Source organism: Myotis nattereri (assembly GCF_964212035.1).
Source record: "Myotis nattereri genome assembly, chromosome: 2".
NCBI classification, from domain to species: Eukaryota; Metazoa; Chordata; class Mammalia; order Chiroptera; family Vespertilionidae; genus Myotis; species Myotis nattereri.
In genome coordinates this window covers 21,125,099-21,153,038 of record NC_138076.1, presented here as the reverse complement: position 1 = coordinate 21,153,038, position 27,940 = coordinate 21,125,099, and the positions used below count along the sequence as shown (strand labels likewise).

General features: G+C 39.7%; 1 protein-coding gene across 1 annotated transcript in view; it reads right to left on the bottom strand.

The window, feature by feature from the left end:
- The window catches only part of UNC5D (unc-5 netrin receptor D), a gene marked incomplete at its 5' end in the record, with an annotated part of 512,639 nt that overhangs the window by 268,125 nt on the left and 216,574 nt on the right, over window positions 1–27,940 (bottom strand). The window lies entirely within an intron of this gene.

The following is a 27,940-nucleotide window of genomic DNA, read 5'->3' as shown; positions in this document are numbered from 1 at the left end:
AGCTTCACAGAGGAGGAAATATTTAAGTCATTGGTTAATGAATATACACCTTGACTAGAAACAGAAGGGCTTAGTAGAAGTATTTTTCATCTTATAAGCCTAATATTGTCAGTAAAAGAGGTAAAGACAAATCTTCTTGAAAATAAGCAATAAAAAACATAGCCTAAGGCCATTCAAACATGAAATCTATTACTTAAAATAAAAGATGATAGTATTAATTTGTTTTTGTTGCTGTTCAGTGCTGTCTTGGGTTTGCCTGGTGCAAGATAACATTTATTCATTGCCAATTTGATATTTTCACTTGCACAAAATTCAATTAGATTATAGATGTTTTGCATTTCTAGCATAAACATTATTTATTTGGTGGCAAGATTTGTCATTTTGGTCAGTTAAGTTATGATGAAAAAAATGTCCATGAGGGAGACCTAATCGACAGCAAGGCTAATACTCCATCTTCCACAAAAGTTGACTAAGCCAAGTTTCCTTCTAAGTGCAATTATTAAATGAAGGTAGGTGCTTATCGGGTGTCTGGTCTGAACTGTTTGCTAATGTAATGCATGGACTTGCAAACTGCCAGGAGGACAGTCATAAATGGAACTGAATCCTGCCCTTGTCACAATTGCACCTGTGTTGTGCTGTTGATTCTCAGCTAGAGAAACTTTTCATTTACTGAAGCTATTGGTCTGATCCAATCCCCAACTTCTTTCCTCAACTTTATTTGCAGATCAATTGTCACGATTAAAGTTAGGGGATTTGAAGGAGCCAATTGCTGACTTAAATGTGAGAGGTGCTTACAGTGGTATTATTCACATCCTGCTTTAGTTTCTGTTTCCAAGCAAGGAAGTTTCAAAAATTGCTGAACACTCTGAAGCAAGTGCTGGGTAGGAAGACCTACCCAGGGAAATAAGAGCACAGGAATGAAAGTAATGAAAGAATAGGTAAGTTCTAAATAACTAAAATTTTTGTCAACTATGGTATGCGTGCACATTTCCTTTAGTGACTTTGACTTTTGAGCTAATGAAGCTAGGTTTGCAAATCCTCTATACACATCCATCCATGGCTCCGTGGTCATGCCCAATGACTAAATCCAGGCAACTTCCTTTAGCGGAACAGGCCAGACATCAACACCCAGATTGTCAACAGGGCTAAAACACAAGCCCTAAAACTAAACATAAATCTATTCACATCTCCAACCAGCCCTGCATTTTCTTCCTGGTCTACTGGAGGGTGTACATTTTCCTATTCCTACAAGTATGCAATGATCTTATTTCTTCTGCTTTACCATGGTGCTCACCTATCAATGTTTCCTCTATATAGCTTTCCAGTTTCCCTGTACTAATCCTTCTAGTCAATATTGAGCTGTTCTAAAACTCCATTATGTATCAAAAAGAGTATTCGGATTATATTCCACTCTTCTTCACAAAATGGTAGCCTACATTCATTACTCCTTGTAATCTAACCTTTAACCTACTTAATCTAGAATCATTCAACCAATACAGTTTCCACAAACATCACTGATGCTTCAATGCAAGAATTTCAATTAAAAGTTTAAGTCCCCAACTTAATTTACACATATAATGATACATTTAACAACTTCCTTATTCTTAAAATGTTGTCATCGACTTTGCTCATTTTCCCTCCTATCTCAAGGGGTATATCTTCTTGATTTCCTTCAAAGCCGTGCTCTAGTCAACTATTAAAATGTCAGAATACACCAAGGTCTAGTCCTAAGCCATCTTTTTTATTTTTACTCAGGCTCAGAGCTTTAATTACCACCTGCAGATTGGATAGTTCCATTAGATGTCTAAAAGGCATCTCACATGTGACATGTCCAAAAGCTAACTCATCATTTTTTCCTTCCTCATTGCCAACCCTGCCTCTCCTCTGGCCCACCTCCAACCAGGTTTCAAACTGCATAGGTAAGCTCCAACATGGATGCACTTCTTATAGTTTTCTGAGTGAAAGAAACCAAACAAAAAGGAACACAGACTGTAGTATTCAATTTATATGAAATGTCCAGAAATGGAAAATTTACAGAAATCTAAAGTAAATTAGATGTTGCTTAGAGCCAAAGGTTGGAATGGGGAGTAACTATAAAGGAGGAAGTTTCCTTTTAGGGTGCTGGAAGTCTTTTAAAATTAGATGATGTTGGCAATGCAGTTCTAAAAATATAGTAAAAATTACTGATGCAAATTATCATATATAATAAAAGCCTAATATGCTTTTGTCTGGTCGACCAGTTGGCTGTTCAACCAATCAAAGCATAATATGCTAATGATATACTAAGGCCGCTCAACCGCTTCCTATGACATGCACTGACCACCAGGGGGCAGATGCTCTGACTGGTAGGTGAGCTTGCTGAGTGAGACAGGCCGGACATGCCCTGGAGCCATCCTGGTCCCTCCCCGGCCCTGATCATGCACCGGTGGGGTCCCTCAGCCTGGCCTGCACCTTCTCACAATCTAGAACCACTCGGGGGATGTCAGCAAGCTGGTTTCAGCCCGATCCCACAGGCCAGGCCGAGGGACCCCACTAGTGCATGAATTCATGCACCGGGCCTCTAGTATCTTAATAAAACTTAAAAAATTACATAGGTAGAGGTCATGTTTGATTCTCATCCATTTCTCTCACTTCCATTTGCAATCTATTCCTAAGTTCCACCAATTAGACTATAAAAATATTTCATCACTCAGTCATTTCTTTCTTTCATGTTCTACTTTAAGTTAGCACCTTCTTTTCCCTGATTACTGAAATAGCTTTTTCACTAGTGTCTCCTATCAGTTCTGGTACCCACAACAAAAAGTTCTCCACACTTGGGCCAGAAATATTTTTTTCTGTTGAAAAACCCTCTATTGGTTTCCAAAAGCCCTTTGATAAAGACTATATTCCTTAAATTGACCTAAACAAACCAAAGTGAAGGCCATTGACTCCTCTCCAGTCCCTCTAACCCCAGCCCTCCCCTTCCCCCACCTCTGCTGGGTCAGCCACCTGTTTCTGTCTGCAATGTTTTTCCATCCATCTGTGCTTGATTCTACCTCCCCCTTGGGTAGCAGCCAAACTTAAGGGTAATTACCCTGATCCCTATGTCTAAGTCAACCCCCCTGGCTATTGTCCCCATAAAACCACAATTCTTGTCTTCAGAAAGCTACCTCTAGCTTGTAAACATTCACCACTGTAATAATTTGGGTTAATGTCTGCTCCTCCCCACCTCCCAAGTAAGTTGCATGAGAGCAGTGGGTACAAATGCTTTTGCCCTTTTGTTCACATAGTATCTTCTGCACTTACACTAGTGCCTGCCTGTAAATTATTATTCAAGGAATAACTTCTCTGCCAGGAATAGCTAATAGCAACCCCTTTTATTAATGAATAAAAAATCCCCTTTCCTTATGGGAGAGTCAAAGGATATTGCTATTATGTATTATTTCCATGACATTTTCATATATACACACTCATGACCCTTAATAAACCTGTGAAATCTAGTTTTCTGATCTCCATTGAACCCAAGTAAACTGAGGGCTGAAAAGAACTAGTTAGTTGGTCTCTGAGAAGCCCAGAAAAGAGCAGCCAGAATGGAAACACGGTGAAGCATCAGCTCCAGTAAAATCAGGTGGAAATTACTTTAAAGCTTTGCTCCTATTTTATAGATCCTCTGCCAGCCAAATGGAAATGTTCACACTCTTCCAAATTCTGTTAGGAAAATACATTTTGACATCCTTTCCTTATCTCTGCGTACACTGACTTTTCCCAGCACTTCTATTCCGAGGTATGACAGCACCTACGGCAAGTCCAGGTTCCTCAGCCTCTTTTCCTGTGATTAAAAATAAGCTTCCAGCCATCACTTGGCAATAAGGTTAGCTGTCAAGTATCCAGTCCCAACTCAGTAACTCCTTTTTATGCCCTGGGCAGAACCTTGAGTCTCACTGGGGCCCATCCCTATAGCACCATCCACTAATCCAGTGGTTCTCAACTTGTTGGTTGCGTCCCCTTTCGGGGACGAACGACCCTTTCACAGGGGTTGCCTAAGACCATAGGAAAACACATATATAATTACATATTTTTTTTTGATTAATCATTATGCTTTAATTATGTTCAATTTGTAACAATGAAATTGGGGTCACCACAACATGAGGAACTGTAATAAAGGGTCGCGGCATTAGGAAGGTTGAGAACCACTGCTAATCCAAACCCACAGAAAGGAATCGGAAATACTAGGTAGATAAAGTAGCAAATCTATGTTTCTAAGATTATTCTACCAGAGACTTTTTAAATAGTTTTTAAAAAGAATAAGTTAAAACAGGACAAAGGAAAGTCCCTTTTTATAAAATAGAATTAAAATAACCTGAAAGTGAAGAACTAAATTCCCCCAAATTTTATAACAGACATATTTGGATGTAGATGGGCACAACATTCTAATCTGTCAGAATTATTCTGGACAATTGCATCTGAATAAATATTTCAAACACTGGACTCAACTTATGCAAGGTACACGCTTTAAAAATTAGAATTCTGCCAGTGTGTACAAATGGTTTGAATAGCAAACAGTTGAATGGAGAGTATGATTTTCATCATGGTGACTATTTGCAATTCTTAGGAAATCAATTCTTTCTAGAGATTATAGATTTGCTATCTGTAAAATGAACATAATAACACTTGGCTTTCTCATAGGATTTTTTGAAGAGTAACAAAAATATTGTAACATAAGGAAAGGTTCTAGAAGTTTAGGAAAGATATTATAATACTATACTTCCTTCATTAGGGCAAATAATCCAATCATGTAAAAAATTTCATTATAATGCAAAATAGTGTTTGAGATTAACAGCATGCTTAACACGTTATTTAATTTTCTTTAGAAACTTTTTGAACTAAACTCTTAGGAATTGTTCTGAAGAGATGCCAACAATTTAATTAGACACTTTATTACTGGAAAATGCAAAATGTTATATTTAACTTTAATACTAAATGCCAATACATTAGGTCCTCAGGTTATGTCGGAGATCCGTTCCTACACCGCGATGTAAAGCGATTTTCCCTGTAAGTAGGAACCCACCTACATAAAAGCACCTACATCACTCACATGGAGCACAGACACAGCAGTAATGCAGTGAAACAGTAAAAATAATTTAAAAGAAAGATAACAATTCCTGACCTTTACTTGTGGTAAACAAATAATAAAAAACATAAAGCACATATGTCCATACATCGAAATGATGGAACTTTTTTTTTTTTTTTATAAATAAATGGGAGAGGGTGATGTAACCATGAAATGGCATACACGTCGAGTCCGACATAACCCGAGGACTGTCTGTAATCTCACGGAGGGGATAGCTTATATATTTGTTTAGAGTTCAGGAGAGAAAAGGCCAACTAAATGGAATCTGCAAACATGTGGAACAGACAAGCAAGATGGGAAGATGAAAAAGGTCATTTTGAGAATTTGACTCTGCAGGCAGCATTCATTTTATTAAAGGGATCCATCGACTAGTAAATTTTACCTAAGTCATCTCTCCCAGTAATCAAATGGTAGTTACTTGAAAACAAAATTTTATGGAGGTAAACAATAAATCAAATTAATTTCTAAATATTTTAATGGATGTTCCCTTTGGTTAAGAGAAGAATTCACCTACCAATTTCAGTAAATTTTCCCTGCTTTATTCCAATAAGACCTAAAAATGCAGGGTCTCCTGTTCACAGACAGATGTGGAATAGTTTTCAAATTAAAGTAAAAAAGTATCCATTACAACCCACTAGAAAGCGTTATGCAAATCAGACTTCAGATAGAAAAACTCAACAATATTCTGTTTAATTGATAAAGTCCCAAGTACTCAATATTAGATTTTTTCTTCCATATTTGTAACACCAATAGCTCTCTCTCTCTCTCTTTCTGTTAGATCTCATTTATGGGTTTGGATTTTTTTTCATTGGTTTGCTTACATTTTTTTGCTTTGCAATCTAGACAATCTAAAGTTACCTTTAAATTATTTGGCAAGTGGAAAATCACATTTAGTCATTATAATAATGAGACCAACAGCGTAAGGAAATGCTATGGAGTTTTAAAGCAGTTAGCTTCTAGAACCGCGTGACACCTTTCCGGAGGCACACATCCCAGACACGCCCTCTCAGAGAGATGGATGGCAAGCTCCCTAGTTTCAAGACTAGGAACAGATGCTAACTTCAAAGCAAACGTGTTTTGTTTTGTTTTGTTTTGATCACAGGCTTCCCTGAAGCAAATCTTTATTATAAACTAAATTACAGTATAGATAAGAACAAATTTTCAGTGCCATCCTGCATATGACAGCTTTTGGGACCCCAGGAACCCAACCACTGGGGGTCGACTCCAGCTTTCTCTCTTTAAAGATAAAGGTGCTGGACTGAGAGTCGCTTTATATGTTCCTCCTTGGCACTCTGATGGAGCATGCCCCACTGACAAAGTCATTTCTTCTGACTTACATCTTGTCATAGTTAAAATAAAAAGAAAACTGACGAACTATACGATGAAGAAGTCTCTGTGCTCTGGGGGCAGAGCAATGACACAGCTATCTGCTGCCTTTGACCTAAACTTGAAGCTGATTTCTTTGCTGAAGGAAATAATGGCAAGAGAATGAAGACTTACATTAAGATTCTAGGAAAGAAATTAAAAAAGGTAAGGTCAGCATTCAGGAAGCAATAGGAAATAAAGAAAATTGGGAAGTAGAATATTTGAAATGATTTAATTATTGTTTATCAAGTACTCGCTTCATGAAAAGGAGCTACCGAAGGAAGCTGAAGGGCACTCTCTTCTTACAGGGTTACTATAGTGATGAAAAGAAAATGGGGAAAAATACATTAAAGAAGAAGGGACCTGATTAATAAGTATTCCCACATAAGCTAATGACAGTAATATACATGGTTGATAGACAGCTGGATTCTGGCAAATAAAGGCCTGAGTGTATAATAAGAAAATGCTATTAAAATTGTGGAAGCATATGGCAGGGGGTGGGGGGAACCCAACCAAAGTATACACTTGCCACGACATGCCATTTTGACAATCCCTATAGACCATTTCTAGAAGCTGTGAAAACAGAAAATTATTTTGAATTGTGGATCGTCCCCTACAAAGAAACAATTTCTAAAGTGTTGCCTTCTTCTGGGGGTATGTTTTTGAGTATTTTCAGTTACAAGCTACCAAGAATAATAACGCTGCGGTTCCTCATTTTATGGGAGTAAACACATAAAACATCCAATTTAAAAAAATAATTAAAATTAAAGGACATGGTGATATAATGATCTAGTATTGGACTATCATTAAATAATGACATCTTTTGTGTAATTCAGGTGGAATCTAATTTACCAAACAGAGGGCTATTGTTTAAAGCCAAGTCTGTCATGCTAATAGTCATATTGATAGTCAACATCTCTCTAATTCATTTAATGTATTATGAAAAACTACACATGGTAAGTTAATGATCATAAGTTCTCTATAACAGAACATTTATATTTCACCTTTTCAAAAGCTCCAAACATGAAGAGATATCTTCTAGAAAGATTCCCTGCTTGATGAGACCTATTAGAAAAATACTCTCTTTCCATAAGTTCACTCAGAGTCTCAACTATTTAAATGCAAACAAGCAAGTGGGAACCACTGTAATCTTTTTTTTATAAAAACCAATATTAAAGCTGTAAAGCCCTTGCACCAAACATTAGTGGTTTATCATCACAGTCTATTTGTGGTTACTTTGCAAATAACTGCATCAATTCAATTATTTAAGCACCTTGAAATTTTTTAAGTAAATAATGAATGGGGAAAGGGATGCTATAGGTGACTGGATGAAAGGGAAGGAAAAGAAACAGAAAAAAAATAGTTAAAGAAAATTTTGATTAAATCAAAGTATAAAGCTGTTTCTAAGATTTCAAGGCACAGAGCATCCTGCAGCCATCCGGTTAGAAAGGAGAACCAGGAATAAAAGCTTTAGTGTCTCCTGACCCCCCCTTTTTCCCAGAGGCCAGTAGAACAATAATGTTCATAATGAAAACCCCAAGTCACTCAAACACTAAATGTAGATCTACTCTATCTACTATGCCAAGCAAAGGCCTCATAGAATTGCTTAAAGACAGTTCCAGCCAAGATTATCAGGGTGTTTGTATCAGTTTGGGTACATAAAAGAAAACTTTGGTTATCTAGAAATTCCTCTCCCATGAGAAATCAATTCTTTCTAGAGATTATAGATTTCCTATCTGTAATCTTAAAGTAAAACAAATAAGGCATTTCTATAGTTATATTTCTGACAGTCAAAATAAAATGGAATTGCTAAATTAAAAAATCCCTTGTTACAAATAATAACCAACTCACAATTTTAAGAAGAAAACATGCTATAATAATTACAGTATAACAGTGGTTATATTGAAGTCTGTATGAATAGTGAGCTCTCTCTTTTTTTTAATTAGGCAATACTTATTAACTGTGGAAACTAAAAAATAATCCTCAATAAAAATATACAGAAGTATAATAAAACTGAATATAATTGTCACTGAACATAAGTCTTTGATGGACTGTCTCAGATGATGTATCATGATTCTTGAGTAATTGGAATACCCTGGATTGCTGTTGTAACCTTTGCCATAATCCAAAGAATCATATTAATCTCATCCAAAAGCACCTTCACAGAACTATCTTGAGTAGTATTTGCCTGCATATCTGGACACCAGGGTCCAGCCATCTTGACACATAAAATTACTCAACACCAAATTTAATTTCAATTTCATAAGGTATATGCATCAGGTGGGATGCTATGCTCTCTGTAAGATCAGCAGCAATTGTAATGTTCCACAGACTCTGACAATCTTCACCTTCTAAGAACAGTGGTAACTAGACTAAAACTGCTTAGGTGTTGAGCACAGCATAAAATCATCCGCTAAATCTTACTTATAACATTGTGACCCGAGTTGTATACTATGGTTTGGGATTCTGCCTGGGGCTAGTGCAAGGGTTCCATGATAGGGAGTCTCAAGACTCAGTGTCCAGTCTCATGAGCAGTGAGTTGTATGATCCATAGAAAGTCACTTCCCACCCCTCAGCCTGGGTTTCCTTAAGGCTCAGTCAGAGGTTGCATTGGAAAATAAGGCTTCTTCTGTCTCTACGATGGTAACACTCAGGGGAGCCTCTCCAGCTGTCTCCAGGAATCTCCCATGAGTTGGAAATGTGATACTTTTTTTCTTTTTTTTTTAAATTATACTTATTGGGGTGATATCTATCTATCTATCTATCTATCTATCTATCTATCTATCTATCGAGGAAATATGCAAATTAGGCTGGATCTCCATAACAGGTCACGACCGACCAGACAGGAGAAGCTTGTGCGCACAGGTGAGGCCCGGAGCGGAGATGGGGGAGACAGGGACAGGGGTCTGGAGAGCAGCTGCACCCTGGCTCCGGATAGCCCTGGAGCCAGAGCAGAGACGGACAGGCACAGGGGGGCTGGCCCACAGCTTCCGCAGCTGATTGCAGGCCCAGAGAGGAGACAGCTGGCCCACCTCCCACAGAAATAGTGTGACCCCCTTCTGCCTCCCGTGGAATGGGCACCTCCCGTGGAAGCCCCATGGCTCCCAGCAGTGCACTGTGGTTCCCGCCAGCTCCCATGGAAGTGGCGGGCAGCCTACTGCGCGATATCGTGCGCTGGGCTACTAGTTGGTTAATAAGATTATATAGGTTTCAAGTGTACATTTCTATGATATATGAGCTGAATATTGCATTATGTGCCCAATACCCAAAGTGAAATCTCTTTCATCAACGTATATTTGACCCCTTACCCTTTCACCCTGTAATTTCATACAAACAGCAATACTAAACTCATTTTGCCTTTTTTTTCTAGTTTTAAAGACAGACATATTATTTAATCATATTTCCTTACCTAATTCCCTCCTGAAAAATCAGTCATTGTGATTATCATTGGCTTTGATCTCCTGGAGCAAACAAGCCAAGGATGATTAAAATAAAAGCAAGTTAAAAATAATTGTTCATTATATTTTGACTCTAAGCTTAATTCTTTATTCAGACTCAAATCTTTACTCATTTCCCATGAAGTAAGAAAGGGCAAAAATCTTTTTTCATATTTATCAGAAGGTGAGAGGCTGAGATTTCTAAAGTCTCTTTGGGCCCCATGCTAAATTGGCATCAGTACCAGGATCGAACATCTTCTGGCTCACTGTCCTCAATCTGGGCACTCAGGTATGCATTTAGGGGATGAATAGCATCAGATGGCGTGTGCTGGGCGAATTACTATTGCAGAGGCAATTTAGCATACGTATGCATAACAGGAATTAGAACATGCTCCTCGCAGGGCTCAGCAAATGGCTTTTATATCTACTCATGCTAATTAGGAAATTACTGAAAATATTTTCCATATTTAAAACAGCAGCACTCCTCATTGATATGCCACTCTCTCCTTATATGGCAACCCTGCTATGAATCAGAGCTGAATAATAATCCATCACTGTCAAAGGTAAATGACTTCCTAGAAAAAAAAAAGAAAAAGCAGTATGACATTTAAAGCATTGAGAAATAGTCAGCTAGTCCCCTGAGTGGTCCCCAAGCTGCAGAAAGACAGGAGTGAAATGGGCACCAGGGAGGATCCACAGCCAGGGAGGCCATGTACAACTCATACCTCAGACATCAAGGCCTGTCTGTCGCTACCATTGTGTTACATGTGATATTTTCATGTGATTCGTGGAACACCTCCTTAGATTCTGATAGCTGCATGTTATATATCAGAAAACCAAACCACAGCAAAATTAAAACTCAGAGCCCAATTGTTAGTAAAAAGGGCAACACAGATTGGCAGGCAAAGTCTCTTTATAGGCAAAGCCTTTGCGATTTTCATTGCTCCATGTTGGCCGCACTAGCTGGGAGGTTGCAGGTATTTTAGTGGTAGCATCACAAAGCTCCAGGGTACGTGGCTTAACACACTGGAAATTAATCAGGCTGTGGAATAAAAAGTGACCTACAGCCTTCTATGCATCAGACTGTGCCTCCATAGAATGGGGTAATAGCTTCCTAGCTTTGGGATTAAATGAGATATTTCTCAAATAAAGTCACATTGTGTAGCACATACTAAAACAGTTTCTTCCTAACTCTTTCTTAAGTTCTGAAAACATTAATACATTTTAGAAAAAAATGTATATTAGTTGCCTTGACCATTTCTCAGTAAGGTCACCCTGAAGGTATTTAAGAAGAAATATTGGCTCAGCCCTGGGGGTATAGATACAATTATGATAATCATCAGCACCAGAATAAACTTTGAGGCAAATAGTAAGGTGGATGGTAATCAGTCTTCAATTACTACAGGTACTAACACCCTCCCACCTACCCTGTATTTTGTGTTTTGCTTCTCAGAATTTGTATCTCATGACTTGATGAATTTCTCCTGTCATAGAGGCACGACACTCGATCAAATTACTATAGAAAATAGCATGGTGACTTAGAGCAGTGGTTGGCAAACTGCCGCTTGGCAAACTGTGACTCACCTGCCACATGCGGCTCTTTGGCCCCTTGAGTGTGGCTCTTCCACGAAATACCACGTGCGGGCGCGCACATACAGTGCGACTGAAACTTCGTGGCCCATGCGCAGAAGTCGGTATTTTGTGGAAGAGCCACACTCAAGGGGCCAAAGAGCCGCATGTGGCTCGCGAGCCGCAGTTTGCCAACCACTGTCTTACGATATTGAGACTCAAGCAGAGGTTATGTTAGTGTGATAGGAGCCAAATGGTGCTGGCCCTTGAAGGATAAAGTAAACATTTCACGGGAAAGTCAGTGAAGAGCCATCAAGGGGTCTAAGTAGGGGAGTGATGCCGCCCAATTTACCTTCTAAGAAGATCACTTTTCCAGGTAAAGGATGTGGTGAAGAATGGGTGTCAAGGAGGCCAGTGTAAGAAACTGGTTAGGAACTATGAAATGGTGCCTAGCACAAGAAAATAGCATTGAGTGTGGAGGAAATAAAGGGACTAGAAATACATGTTGGAACATAAGTGGTCAAACTTACTGACAGATTGGGGTAGAGTGAGGAAAAGAGGGAAACTGAGGTAACGGGAGAATCCAGGGTAGTGTGAGCAGAGGCGGCACCATGCTCTGACTCTTAGAGAAGGCTCTGACAAAAGCAGAATAGAAGCTCCCTGGGGTTGCTATGTCTTCCTTTTTTATTTTTCATTTCCTTTCTTCCCTTAACAGACTCTGACAAGGAGCTTGGCATTGATGTCTTGGTGAGTGAATATAAATATCCTTAATTCATTACAGGCAGAGATAACAGACCTGTTTTCCCTTAAGGGTCATTCTCTAGATATGATTATATCACAAGCTGAAGCCAAGTCTCAGGAGGCAGCCAATCGATTGGCCAGTTCCCAAGCCCCTCCCATCTCCCTGCATTTAGAGGCAGCACACATTTCCTGCCTGGAGTCTCTACTCCAGCAGCCCCTTGTTAACCACTTTGAGCCTCTCATGCCAGAAAAAATAATTAAAATATTTTTCTCTGTTCTTGAGATTCATCCTAAGCTAATTTATTGATGATCTCCCCACTGCTCCTGTGAATGGTGTTTTTGAATCAATACCTCTTAGGCTCATGGAGGTTGTGGGTAGGTAACAAATACATTAAAATAAAATAAATAAACCAAAAACCTTTAGTGTTCTCTGTGCCTTGACACTTATCTGTTACAATAAATGGAAGGATATGAATTCTCGGGTCGCTCTGCTAATCAGGAGTTCAGCATTGCGGGAAGAACCATATTGCTCCTCAGAAGAATAACGCAAATTAAAATGTGTCAGTTTCCACCTTCCAAGCCAAATTCCCTCGGTAACAGCCACCCTGATGGGTAACCCAATCTAATCTGCTCCAGGACAACTTCTTGGGTACCAGTGTCTGAAACAGAGAGACTATGGCCACTCACACACACACACACCTTCAACTGGTGATGGGGGATAAAGACTGAATATCTTGAGTTCTTGATGGCAAGGGAATTTAGCAGATACACAAATTCATCTAATTTGGCCACTATCAGTAGATGGCACTACCAGTTGGCTGTGAGATGTCACTCTGAATTTAGGAAGGACAAGATCTTCAGAATCTAATTTGTTCACAATGATTGGATGCGGTCTGTTTCACTCTGTGATGATCATGGATGAATCTGAGATTTGGAGGCCTGTCCATTAAGACTTAAAACTCCCGATGACCAGTGTCTTTCCTATTTCATGTGGGACTGAACAGACACACTAAAAAACTTGGAAGGATTTTTAAAATGTCAATTAGTTACCTTGACAATAACGTCCATTTTTAAATTCAATGTTTGTATTTGTGGGCTCTCCTGTTTGATGGTTAGTATCTATTCCAAACATTATTAATCTGGCGCATATTATTGAATCTGCACAAAGTACTGAAAATTGCTGATGAATTAATAAATTTGATTTTGTCAGGCTTCATTTAGACCGATGTTTTAAATTCTAAGGTCCCAATTTTAAGAGGATTTTTAGTGTGTCCAGAACTGGCTGACCAATATAGCAAAAGAACCAGAAAGTTTGTTATATTAGCAGCATAAAAGTCAGCAGTTACTCCTTGGAATGGAATAGAATGGGAGTATAGTAGTGGTCATTCTGGATTTGAAAATTATGTCTTGAAAAAGTTACACTTATTCTGAAATTTCAAAAGGAAAGATTAAAAACAAACATGTGAAAAGCAATAAAAGGCACATTTACCTCAAGTTTAGAAAAAACATGCTCATAATCTGAATTACCTAAAAAATTAAATATTTCTCTTAGGAAGAAGTATAAATTCCAGTAATACATATAACCAAGCCACAGCTCAAGCACAGCCTCCTGAAATTCGGGAGAAGATGCCTTGACCTAGACAATATCCCTTCCTCCTAAAATGCCATTGCTCAGTGACTTTCCACCTCTAGATTAAAAGGTGTATTTTGGCTTGTTTCAGGCAGAAAATTACATACTTAAAGCTTGTTCTATCAAATTAATTTGGTAATTAACCAAAGACATCCTATTTGATGGATTAAAGACAAAAGCATGCACTTTTTGAAGTCATAAGTATCTCAACTAGGATGATAAAAATGAATATAAATAGAGCCAATATTTGGGGAACTTGGGTAGAATACAATCCACATATCCTTGTGACTAATGAGATTATCGAAGTGTTAATAAAATGTACAGGTTAATAATCAAATTTCAGGCACAAGTGAGTCAAGGAACATGAGCAATATTGATACTTTTTTTTAATGCAGGTAGGGGAGAACTAGCTTTGGAGGAAAGATTCAAGTTTAATTTTTAAGTCAAAAGTTTAGTGTGAAACATTGTGCTTAAGGAAATATCCATGATAAGGTCAGACACTGGGCTCAAATGACAGAGCATAGGCTTAGGAGATAGAGAGAAATGTGCTCAAAATTTGGCTCCAGCACTTACTATGTTTTAAATTTGTCAAGAGTAACAGCTTGCATTTATTGTGTGCTCACTCTGTGCCAGACACTGCATAAAGTGCTTTAGAAGCAATACAGTCAGTATAGAAAAAAAATTAAAAAAGGAAAGTCATCGTTATTGTCCATCCATAGAGAAACAATTAAAATATCACAGTAAATTTATAACATGGAATAATGTGTGGGTATTAACAACAATTATTACATCTCTATCTATAAACCTGGAGAGATAATTACTACTCAATATAGCTACAAATAAATTTAGACAGAATGATCCTAAAAGGATCACAAATTATATATATTCTCTATCTACCTTCCTTTCTACCTGCCCACCCTCCTATCTACCCACCACCCACCTACCTCTATGACACTTCAAATCCAATTTTTTCAGCAAAGTCTTTTGACTATTTAATAGGCTATTAACACTAGTTGTCTTGGAAACTGGAGGGTGTTGGAGTGAGATATTTAAAACCAAAACAAAAAACGACCAGACAAAATATTATTTTAAAGTTAAATGAAAATTAAAAATATAAAATTCTATCCATATTAGCACAAAATTGAATTATTACATATGCATATGGATGATAATTAGAAGTTCACATTTTTAATGAAAGCACTGACTAAAGGAGATGATGTTATTGTGGACAATTTTAGTTTTAAATATATGTTGCTTTAAATCTTTTTCAATATTAGGACTTCTTAAAAAGACTAATCCTTATCTTATTTCTGAATTCAAAGGTCAAAAAGGATATATGGTTAATGAAGACTTTAGAGTACCTATTCTAGAGTTTAATACTGCAAAATACAAATAAAACTGAAGTTTTCAAACCTTAAGAATATAAAGCACAAATATGCTGTATAAGGTGGGTTTTCATTTTGTTTTATATTTTTTGTGTGTATTTCCGTTGCACTAACTGCAGAGTTAAGGACAAATACACCTGCCTGAACTCTGATGAGAACAGGAATACTATCACCCCTCTGCCTTCTGCTTCCAATCCTCTGCCCTGGCAGATGGGCCTTGAGCACTTTATTCAGTGTTAAAGGTCAATCCCTTCTCTGGTAGAACATGTTTGCCCAATAAAATATGTGCAAGGTTTTACGTGTCACAAAGCAAATAAAGTCAGTTGGCTTCAACAAAGAATTTTCTCATCCAGAGAACCAAGTAAGAGACTTTGCCACTTAGACCCCTTTGCAAGAACCTATTGATATCCCAGGTTCTCACTCAGTTCACAAATTGCAGATGGTTAGAGAAAACTCCACATCTCTACTCGGAAGTCCAATTGTTGTCTTAAACTATACATATCCAAACTGAAATCCTTAGTCCCCACTCCTACATACTCTAACAATTTTTTCCCCATCTCAGTTAAGGCAACTTTATCCTTTCAGGTACCAGAACAAGATGTCTGGAGTCACTGTTGATAGATGTTCTCACATCCCAAATCCAGTTTATCAGGAAATCTTGTTGGCTCTCCCCCAAGATATATCCACATTGTACCTGTTTCTTGCCAAATCCACTGCTCTTGCCCTGATCAAAGCAATCAGCATTTCTTGCTTGAACAAATCATTGTAATGGCCTCATGTCCAGTCCCACCACTTGTCCCTTAGGCTCCAGCAGTCTGACAGAAGCCAGAGTCGTGGTTTGAAAAGGTAAATACCATTTCACTCTTTGCTCAGAACCCTCAACTGATTCCTCACCCCACTATACTTCCCGTTAACTGCGCACACATTCTACAACCCCACTGGATTCTCCCACTGTAGAGGTTCTGCTTGAGCTCTTCCCTCTGTCTAGAATGTTCTTATTTGACACCCACCAAGCTAACCCTTTTAGTTTCAATGGTTATCCTCTCAATAAGGCCACCTTAACCACTCCAACTAAATGGCAACCTCTCCTGAAAGCCTTTATCTTCCTCTATTCTTTTTCCATATCACTTTGACATTCTAGCCTTCTCTGTAATTCACTTGGTAATGAGGTTTCTTATTTATTTCCTGCCCCACCTCTGCTAAAATGTAAGTCCATAAGAAATCTGTGTCTATTCTAATCACTGATGTATCCCAGCAACCTAGAACAGACTCATATAGTAGACCCCTATTGATGTTACTTAGTAATTATTTCTACGTTACTTAGTTTTATCATACTGACCAGAAATTAACAATGAAAACTATTTTCTCTTTATCTTTCTCTACCAAGAAACCTCTTCAAGATTCCTCAGGAACTCCACCAAAGAAGGATCTGATTCCTATGCTTAAACAAAATAATTCCCAAAATTTCACCAGTTCTTAATCCCATCAACAATTCTTCTAACAAAACTCTTCTAGGTATTCCAAAAGGGCTCGGGGTTGTTTTGGTTAGCGTCACTATTTTTCCCCCTTAACTTAGAAGTTTCATTTATTTTTTTAAGTGACAAAGTGTGTATTGCTGTATATAACTTTAGTTTCTCTTTGCTTTAGAAGAATAGTGTTACCAATAGTGTAATCACATCATATATTTATTTTCTTTGTTTTATTTATTTATTTTTTTTCACATCACATATTTAAGAGCAAATATAGGAAAATCTATTATCAATAAAGACTAATCTGTTATCAATATTCTACATCTAAATCACTATTACTGGAGTACCATGTAATAAAATACTGGAGACTAGAACAGGGGTGGGTAAACTTTTTGACTCGAGGGCCACAATGGGTTCTTAAACTGGACCGGAGGGCCGGAACAAAAGCATGGATGGAGTGTTTGTGTGAACTAATATAAATTCAGAGTAAACATCATTACATAAAAGGGTACGGTCTTTTTTTTTTTTTTTTTAGTTTTATTCATTTCAAACGGGCCCGATCCAGCCCGCGGGCCATAGTTTGCCCACGGCTGGACTAGAATGATCTTGAACAGAGTCTTAGCACTTCATATTTTCATAAGCATGTATCTTGGTAGGGAACAGCAGTAGAAACAAATGTTAGAGGGGAGCCAATCAGTAATGCATTCCAGAGGACCTAGTGAAGAGTCCCCCATATTTTAACGTACATATTATTAACTAGATGATTCCTGCAAGAATAGGGCTTCGCTCCCTCTCTGCTGTTCCTACCCCACTCGTCTCTGCCCCTCCTAGCCCACCCTTTTCTGCCGCTCCTACCCCGCCTGTCTCTGCAGCTTCGCTCCCGCCCGTCTCCGATACCTCGGCTCTACTGCTTGGCTTCCTTCTATGGTGTCTTCAGTCTTTGCTCCCAGCCAGTATATGCAAATTACCTTCCATCTTTGTTGGTGGTTAATTTACATATTGATCTGATTAGCCAATGGTGGGCATAGCGAAGGTATGGTCAATTTGCATCTTTGTCTATCTACACTAATAACAGAGAAACATGGTAATTGGTGTACGGCCGCTACCCTTTTCATTGGCTAATCAGCGAGATATGCAAATTAACTGTCAGCCAAGATGGCGGCCGGCAGCCAGGCAGCTTGAAACTAACATGAGGCTTGCTTGCCTCAGTGACGGAGGAAACCAACGTTCCCCGCCTGCGACTGCAGGCCTCTAAGCGGGCAGTTTAAGAAACATTGTAACAAATACCGCCGGACTTCAGCCAGCAGATTCGCAACATTGTAAGCAAAGGCCAGAAACCTACTTTCAGCCGCGCGGAGGCCTAAGAGCTGGAGCCAAGCCTCAAGGTAAAGCTGGCCCAGAATAAAAAAAAAAGAAAGAAAAAAAGGAGCGATAGGGAACTTCAGTCACTCCCAGCCTGAAAACAGCCCTCAGCCCCTCACCCAGACTGGCCAGGCACCCCAGTGGGGACCCCCACCCTGATCCAGGACACCCTTCAGGGCAAACCAGCTGGCCCCACCCATGCACCAGGCCTCTACCCTATATAGTAAAAGGGTAATATGCCTCCCAGCACCGGGATCAGCGTGATAGCGGGCAGCGCCAAAACCCCCTGATCGCCCTGCGGCTCTGTGTGTGACAGGGGGCGGGGCCCCAACCCCCTGATCAGCCCTGCTCTGTGCCTGATAGGGGGGAGCTCCCCAACCCCCCCCCCCCCTACGGGCCCTGCTCTGTGTGTGATGGGGTAGAGCCATAACCTCCCCATCGGCCCTGCCCTGAGTGTGAGAGTGGCGGCGCCCCAACCCCCTGATCGGCCCTGCTCTGTGGGTGATAGAGGGCGGTGCCCCAACCCCCAAATTGGCCCTACCCTGAGCGTGACTGAGGGTGGCATCACAACCTCCCAATCTGCCCTGCTCTGTGCATGACGGGGTGGCGCCCCAACTCCCCAATCGGCCCTGCTCTGAGCCCGACCAGGGGCTGCACCTAGGGATTGGGCCTACCTTCTGCCACCTGGGAGCAGGCCTAAGCCAGCAGGTCGTTATCTCCCGAGGGGTCCCAGACTGCGAGAGGGCACAGGCCAGGCTGAGGGACCTCCCCTCCCCCCCCGAGTGCACAAATTTTTGTGCACCGGGCCTCTAGTTATTAGATAAGATGTTAATCCTATGACCATTTATCCACACTGATAGGACTGACACTTTTGCCCCAGTAATCAGATATTGAGAACAGCAATTACTGACTTCAAATCCTATATTTTTCTTCTCTAACAAAAGAAATTATGTAGTCCCTCTTATCCAAGGGGATACATTCCAAAACCCTCAGTAGATGTCTGACACTGTGGATTGTAAGGAGCCTTGCATTTACTATGGTTTTTTTTCTTATATATACATACCTAAGCTAAAGTTTGGTTTATAAATTAGGCACCATAAAGAAATAGTATAACTAATAAAACCGAACAATATAATAACAATATACTATAATACAAGCTATGTGAATATGGTATTTCTCTCAAGTATCTGATAACTAAGATGACTACTAAGTATGCAGAAAGGGGAGCTACTATGGTGTGGATACACTGGACAAAGGGATGATTCACGTCCCAGGAGGGACAGAGCAGATGGTGCCAAGATTTCATCACATTACTCAGGATGGTATACAATTTAAAACTTATGAATTGTTTATTGGAATTTTCCATTTAATATTTTCGCATCACAGTTGACCTCAGGTAACTGAAACCATGGAAAGCAAAACCACAGATAAGGGGGGACTACTGTTACTTCATAATGAATCACAGCCTCTCAAAGGCTAACAAATAATTTATTGGAAATTTCAGGAGGCTTTCTGCTCCAGCTTGAGGTAAAGCAGCATTTCTGGTTCTGTGTGTGTCCTCATCCCCAGAAGCCAGGGACAAAGCTCCTCCAAGCCTCTCAGAGCAAACAGCGTGGGTTCGACACGGAAAATGCAGCAATGACGTCCTGCATTCCTATCTCTGAGCTCCAAAGACAAATAACCTTTCTAGAAATCTCTCATTCTAAAAAGAAATCAATCTCCAAAGAGTTGCCCTTTTTTTCACTCAGAAAAATTGCTAATACCCCCATCTACAGTGACTAGTTTAAAATGTAATTTAAATAAACTCAATAGCTAAGAGTAAGGAGCTACAGTGTAATTCAACCAATAGAGCCTTAAATCCCTAATGATCTAATTAAAAGCGGTTAGAAAAATGCTGTACTTGACTTTTTTTTTTTTTTGCTTCCTCAGATACCTCCCACTTCAAAAAGCATAGAATGTTTAATGTTATTAACATATTTCAATATTATCAGCTTCAGATTGGATATTCAAAAACATTTAAACTAAAACCCAAAAATTAAGGGCCAGAATTCATCGTTGATTTCTTTTTTCAGGGATGAATATATAAGTGAAGTGTGGTATTCTGCTTGAAATCTGGTTCCCTTACAAAGAAGTAAATTTAGCACCAAGCAGTTAGGGCTGGGGAAACACAGGCTTTTGAAATAAGAATCTTAGTGAGAACAAATATTGAGATCTAAGTTTGTTTATATGTAATTTTTTTGTCAGAATATTAACAACATTGCAATATTTTATAACAACAAATCGTTTTTTGTAAAAGCTGCTGAAGGAAAAAGGGATTTCATATGAATGTCTCTAACCCATAGAGCAGCCGTGGGCAAACTACGGCCCGCGGGCCGGATCCGGTCCGTTTGAAATGAATAAAACTAAAAAAAAAAAAAGACCGTACCCTTTTATATAATGATGTTTACTTTGAATTTATATTAGTTCACACAAACACTCCATCCATGCTTTTGTCCCGGCCCTCCGGTCCAGTTTAAGAACCCATTGAGGCCCTCGAGTCAAAAAGTTTGCCCACCCCTGCCCTAGAGTGTTGCTATCTGATCAAAATACGTTCAGTCACCAAACTGAACGAACAAAGTGGGTACATCAGCACTTAAGCTAAGGACACTGTGCTGGCCTCCTTATGGGCTCACATAGGTGGGGTCACATTTCGAAAGAGGCTAAATAAATGTAAACACTTTTGAAGCAGTAAACACAGATGTTTGATTAGTTTGGGTATTTATCTTACTTTATAAATAGAGATTCTGAATATTGGCTACCGACATGTGAATACCTGAGGGTTACAAAAAGGATGAGCATTGGTTAAATGCATGAATTTTCAATCTGTATACAATTCTTTCTGAAAAGGAAATGATCTTTTGATGAACATAAGGCCATTTGTCCATTTTCATTAGTGATGTCAACTCCCTGCTGAGGAATTCACAACTCCTTAACAATATTTACTTTTATTTGCCAATGATCATGCTCAAAGATTATGTTCCTACTTAAACCACTAGTATTGGAAATAAAAGAAAAAGAAAAATGGTTAATTACTTTGTGTGGTTAGTTAGAAGCACTGAAGACATGGTAGAATTGTGTAATTTTATAAGTCACACTGTGTATCCAGATGTTACCGCTGAGTGATGGTCAATGTGTGCTTGGTAAAAAGTGAATAATAACCTAATATTAAGCTTTTGGTCCATGAGATGTAGCTACTTTTTAGTTTTTGTTTTTTTATTTTCTGTGTTGCTTAATAGCCACACAAGATTGTCTTTGATTTGGTGTCAGAACAGTCTGTGCATAGCTCCATTCCAATTTTCTCTCCACACACAGATTCAAGAATAATTCTTTCTGGCACAAAAAACATCATCATTAGCAGTGGCATCTTTAAACAGTGAACATCATAAAAATCATTCTGGGGGGAAAAAAAGAGAAAAGAAGCTGATTTTCAATGATGTGATTCATACTTTGAAATTATGCAGGTAAACACCCAAATGCTATGCTAGAAAGAGAAAAGTGAAGGGGGTGGGGGGGGGGGGGGCGGGAGGAGAGGAAAAAGAGAAGATACAATATTATGAGTCTTGGGCTTATGGAAGCAACATGTACACTGGGAATAATCATTATGGAAAAGGGAAAGTTAATTCTTAATCTAATCAAGACAGGGGGAAGGGGGCAGAAGGCTACATTCTAAAGTTTGAATACAAGAAAATTAGGCCCTAAAATAACTTCGAAATTAAGTGAAATGAATCACATACACACAAAGAGGCAAATGTCTTTTCAAGCACAAAGAAAATTACCTTAGAAGATTAGAAGGAGTGTCATTTAAAGTGCAGCACATCAGATAAACCACAAGGACCCACAAGGGGGCTGGCTGCCTGGTAAAAGCAATGGATGTTGCTAAACATTCAAATGAAGGCCCTGCTAAAATGGTCACAGGGGGAATGAGAGGCAGGCATTGGAAAGAGAGAGCTAATTCCAGGAGCAGGGATGGGGGGGTGGTAAGAGTACAGGATGGAAATAAATATTAATGCCAGAATAGGTGATCAAAGCATCACAACTCATCGTCCAGACCCTGGGCTGTGAAGCCTGAAAAAATACAAAACTACATATGCATAACCCTTCATTTATTTATCCTGCCTGAGCTTTGAGGAGAAAAACAAACAGAAAGGAACTGTAGATGGAGGCTGTCTTAATTTCCAGGAGAGGTCTGGGTTTCCCTCGAGGCTATGCTAGGAGGCTATGTGCCCTTGCAGGAGGCAGGACAGGAGATAACAGAGACTGGAAGTTGATCTGGAAATAAACTAAGGGAAACGGCTGGTTAGTGGTGGTGTTGGGGAAAGACGGTTAGTTACTGCTCTGAGCCTGGGTTGTGAGGTTCCTGGTGATGGCCAGAACGTGTTCATCTATCCCAGAAGATAACCCTTGCTCCTCATCAGTCTTCCCAGACAACACCCCAAATCATGTTCCTCCTGATCTGAATGAAAAATAACCAGAAATGTGTCAAATTTTAGGATGAGGAAACTGCAAGCATCTAGTAGGACACCGTGAAGCTAGAAGAATAAATTAATACCCAGAGAAATGACATGTCTGGTAGCCTTCACAGCAGAGTCAGGACTAGACCTCAGCATCCCTTCATCGAGGTGGGTATCCTGCATTCCAGTACACTTGCCAAGGTCTATGGCCCAACTCAGTGGTTCTTAAAACGTGTGTGTGTAGCAGAGTCTTGCTAAAAGGTGAGTCCAGCCTGGCTGGTGTTGCTCAGTGGTTAAGCATCAACCTATTCGATTTCCAGTCAGGGCACATGCCTGGGTTGCAAACTTGATCCCCAGGGGGGTGTACAGGAGGCAGCCAGTCAATGATTCTCTCATTATTGATGTTTCTCTCTCTCTCTCTTCCTCTCTGAAATCAATAAAAATATCTTTTTTTAAAAAAAAGTGACTCCAGCAACACTGGCCCTAAACCAATAGCATGAGATAGCAGGTAGGCCTGAGCCAGAAAGGACTGCATACTCCAGCTCCCACATACCACCATGACACAAGGGAGTTAACTGAGGTCTCTCTATGTGCAAGATCCTGCCTGATGTTGCAGTGTTGATGATGCTACAAACTCTGCCCTCAAAGAACTTTCAATCCAGTAACTGCACTATTTATTTCAGGCCAAGCACCCAGTGGGTGCTCTGTAAACAGCAGTTGAAAGTGATGGCGCCAGAACCCACCAGTTGGTGCTCAACCATGTTCAATAGTAGAATGAAGTGATATCTCTCTTCGAGCACAATATGGATTGCAAACTCCCCACAGATGTTCAGAATAGAAATGGGAAGAGTCATTATGGTCATAAGTGCCAATAGCATGGATTTAGGCCACATTTTTAAAAAAAGGGGAACGACAAATTAAGACCCTGACCAGTTTTTCCACACCATCCAGTTGAAACAAAAGGAAAACAGTATGTAACTTTGGGGACAAATAATTCTTATGTTTGCTCCCCTCCCCCTTCTCCCACATACCTGTTCAGAGGGGTCAGGCCTGCCTACGGTTGAGTCCTGAGGGAAATCAATGGAAAGCCCTGTTCAAAGCCGCACACTGTTCAGAGGCACCAGGTAAGCCAGTGGCACTTCGGAAAGCTAAAGGTTTTACACCCCAAATACAGAAGCAGAAGCAAGCCCGAAGTTCAAGTCCAGGAACAGTCAGCACAGAGAAAGGGATGATCAGGATCTGGGTAGCTGTGGTAGCTTTTAAGTCACCATTTAGGTCTGAATGTGACTGCTGTGTAGGCATATCTAGCAAAAAGAGCAGGCTGGAGACAACGGATGTGCAGCTGTCCCAGACTCAACCCCCTTTGTCACTCGGATTATCACCTACAGCGCCAAGGCTGGGTCCCTGAATCACACGCCTTGTTTATTTGACATATTTGTTAATGTTTAGGAAAAATAAAAGTAAACCAAAACCAACCAAGCAAACAATGGTCCCTAGATATTCTTTCCTAAACCCCCAAATGTGAAAATTCCAGGTTAAGCCTCCTGGACCCCTCTGAGGAGGACCCTGAACTCAATCCAGGCTTCCTCACACTTCAATCCCCCACGACTAAAGTCATTTACCTAACGAATGACCAACTGACTGAGGCTCAGATAATCAATCACCTGCAACCACCTAAGGAGATGTTTATAATCCACTCCTCTGGTGGGCCTCCTCTCCTCCACTATAAAGTGGTTCACTTCACTAAAGCCTTATATAAAACTTTAGTAGTCATGATAATTTATCTTAGCTACTGCAACAAGCAATGAAATCTCAGCGGCCTCATACAATGAAGGGTTATTCCTTGCCCACATAAAATCCAAAGCAGGTCAATGGGGGACCTCCTGTGTGGAGAACTCAGGGACCCATCATCCTGCCATCTTCTGATGCCACCATCTCAGCATGTGGCCTTCAGGATGCTGAGGCAGAGAAAGTGAGAGACAAGGAATCACGCTGCCTTTTAACTGCCTGCCCCCAGAAATAACAAATCATACTTTTGTTCATAGGCTAGAACTAGTCCCATGGCTTCATCCTAATTATAAAAGAGACCAGTAAAAGTATGGAAGCCCAAGGAATATTTAATGTGACAAATGATGCTGTGATAGCAATAATTCTTACATATAATATTAGCATACAAATCTTATCCAGAAGGGTCGAAGTTCACTTTCAACAGTTGCTATCCCTGTTTTGGGAGTTAGGAAACATTCTCTTTGGGTGTGTTCGTGAGGTAGCTGATTAATTTGAAAACCATTTAATAAAATTAAAACAATATCAAATGTCAAAAATTATTTTGTTTTTTAAATATATTAAGGATCAGAAAGTAGACAAGATTAAGAATTAAGTGTGGTAAACCTTCAGGAGAGGGGTGACTACAACAAGAAAGGAACCATCACAATTGATATTTCTGATGAACACATTGCATGGATTCACATCTGAATGTAAACATCCTGTGCTACAAATACATACATACATATCTACACACTCCCCAAAATAGCCCAAAAAACACTGTTACATTGTTAGTTGTATGCACAAATGGCAGGTACCTACGTAACACTCCAAAGAAAATGGTATCTATTATTCTGGTGGTTTCTACCTGTGACCATTTTATGTCTTCAATTGAGAATGCTGACTTAAGACAAAAAAAACCAGATGTCCACATTAGTTTTGAACTGTAGAGGGGCACTAAGTTTGTTAGGAGGAGTCTCAATTTCTGGGCGAGTGCCATTATTGTGCAAACGATGGGGGAAAATGAGTGTTTGAGACATTTGCTCAGCCTCCATCTACCTTTCTACTCATCATCCCCCAAATGCTGAATGACTGCCAGGTGACAGGCACTATTCTGAAGTTTGGAGATGCAGCAGTGAATGAAGCTGACAGAAATCCTTGTCTTTGTGGAATTTACCTTCCAAAATAAATCTGGATTCCTTAGTTTGTAAGATATTTTTCTAGTTGGTTGTTTTCTTTCAGTCTTCCTTTAGTTTCACATGAATGAACCCGAGAGGCCCGTTTCCAGATTCTACACCCTCTCTCATTCCTCCCATGTTGTCAGATAAAGTTGACACTTTCCCTGTAATCAGGTCATCAGCTCATCATTTCTTAGAGGTTCTGTCATCCACTGTTAAGGCAATCACATACCACATCTGTAGAAACACTACGTTCTATAGTGGATAACTTGAATATTATTGACCCATTTTGCTTCGCTTGGTTCAGCTTGGTTCACTGCTCCATCATTCTGGTAGGGCGGTGACTCTGGTTTACCTCTCTGATATGCTTTTGTTACCCTCATACCCATGCCATTAACCCCCAAGGAAAAGTTGGTTTCCCACACTCCACCTTCATGCAATGTCTTCCATCCCAATATCGTTTCCATCTTTCTTTCTTCCCCATTCTCTACTCACCATTCTTTACATCAGGATCAGTGACATGTCATGGAAAGGTCCAATGTGAGAGGAAATAAGGGTGCTATGCTCATCTTTTCCACTATACTTTTGTGATTTCAAGCAAGTTCACTATTCCTCTTTTGTGTTTCAAGAGAATTCTGGGTTCAGAGTTTCTGAGCAGAGAGCATTTTCTCCATCTTTTATTTACCAAGGGGCTTTATGGTAATCAGGACTACATGCTCTATTTTTATTTTCCCAGAATGGTCTCTATTTCACACACCTTTTCCCATAAGTATGCTATCATTCTTGTCAGACTGCCTTAATTCCCATTAGAAGCACAAGGTTACAGTTCATATGGTTGCTTACCAGGGCATTCTGCATTCAGATCAAAAGCCTTACACTTTTCTCTCTAAGTTTTTCCAAATAGTCCTTTTTCTAGCTTCCTCCCACTCTAGCATTTATGTCAGCTTAAGACCACTTACCAACTTACTGTTCATCCTGCCAACCCACTCATGTCTCCAGGAGCCACTCATCATTCCCTTGTTTGTGGGCTGCTCTCCTAGGCTGATGCTCACCAAACCCTCTCCCCATCTTTAGGGCACAGGCTCTAAACTCCTGCTGCTCCCTCCTGCACCAGCACCATTTCCAACTATGCCTCAACCTCCTACTCATTCTCTCTCTCTCTCTCCCCCGCTCCCCTCTCTCTCTCCTTTATCATCAAGTTTTTCCTGACCTGTGGGGATCATTTAATGTTCTTTTGAGGGGAACATTTTGTGTAACTACACAAATCTCATACTCCTTTTGCATTCTTTTTTAAAGAAAATAGATATTTTTATTGATTTCAGAGAGGAAGGGAGAGGGAGAAATACAGAAAGATCAATGATGTGAGAGAAACATTGATTGGCACTTCCTGCACACCCCACATGGGGATCAAGCCCACAACCCTGGCATGTATGTTAACCAGAAATCAAACCATGACCTTGTGGTTATAGGTAGACGCTCAACCACTGAGCCACGCCAGCCAGGCTCCTTTTGCTGTCTTATAATAGATTTACTCCCTAGTCTCTGCATAAGTGAGAAACTTCATCTAAACACTGCGTACTTGAGGTCTGTCTAGGTCTTACAGTCTCTTTCCACTTTGTTCTTGTTGTCTTACCTCCTTAAAGACAGGACCTAGGAAAATTAAACAGCTTTTCTTGTCCAGTACTGAATCACAAAGCAAACACTTCAATGTTTGCTTGTTTTGTTTTGTTGTAATTTATATAGCCATTAAATGGTTGGCAGTAATCCACAGCAAGGCATCAATATATCTCATTGTAATGGCAGCTTCTTCTTTTAATAACTCAGAGGATCTTTAAATACTCACCAAATGCCACATTCTACAATAGCCATCAGGCAAAAGATGTGTCTACCAGTATATGTTTGTTTAATTCATTAAGTAAAACATATAAAAGTGGCTGTGGTCTACTGAATCATGATAGCATTGCTAGCTTCTCAGAATATTAATTAAGCCTTGGCCAAACTGGAGGAAAGAACAAGAATACATAATAATAGGAGAAAAATATGATACAATGATATGTGATAAAGCAACAGCTGGATGTTTTTACTACTTTTCTTTTGGTATTAATTGCTTTAAGGTCCACGGGGGAACTTGAATCAGTCCAGTAAAAAATTATTCAGTGTTTCTTTCCGATGTTTTATATGATAGTTTGCAAGGTGTTGCAATTCATTTTAGTTATAGCCTCCACTAAATGCTTTCTTAGCTGAGAGAGGATAAGCTCTATGCAGAGCCTTCCAGCTGCAGTGATGGGCATGGCAGGAGGGTGCTCTAATTCCTCAATTTCCTATTCCTCATGAAATAATTTAATCAAAACTTCTACAGCATAAAACCAATCCACAGAAGTATTTATTTACACAGTGGTTCTCAACCTCTGGCCCTTTAAATACAGTTCCTCATGTTGTG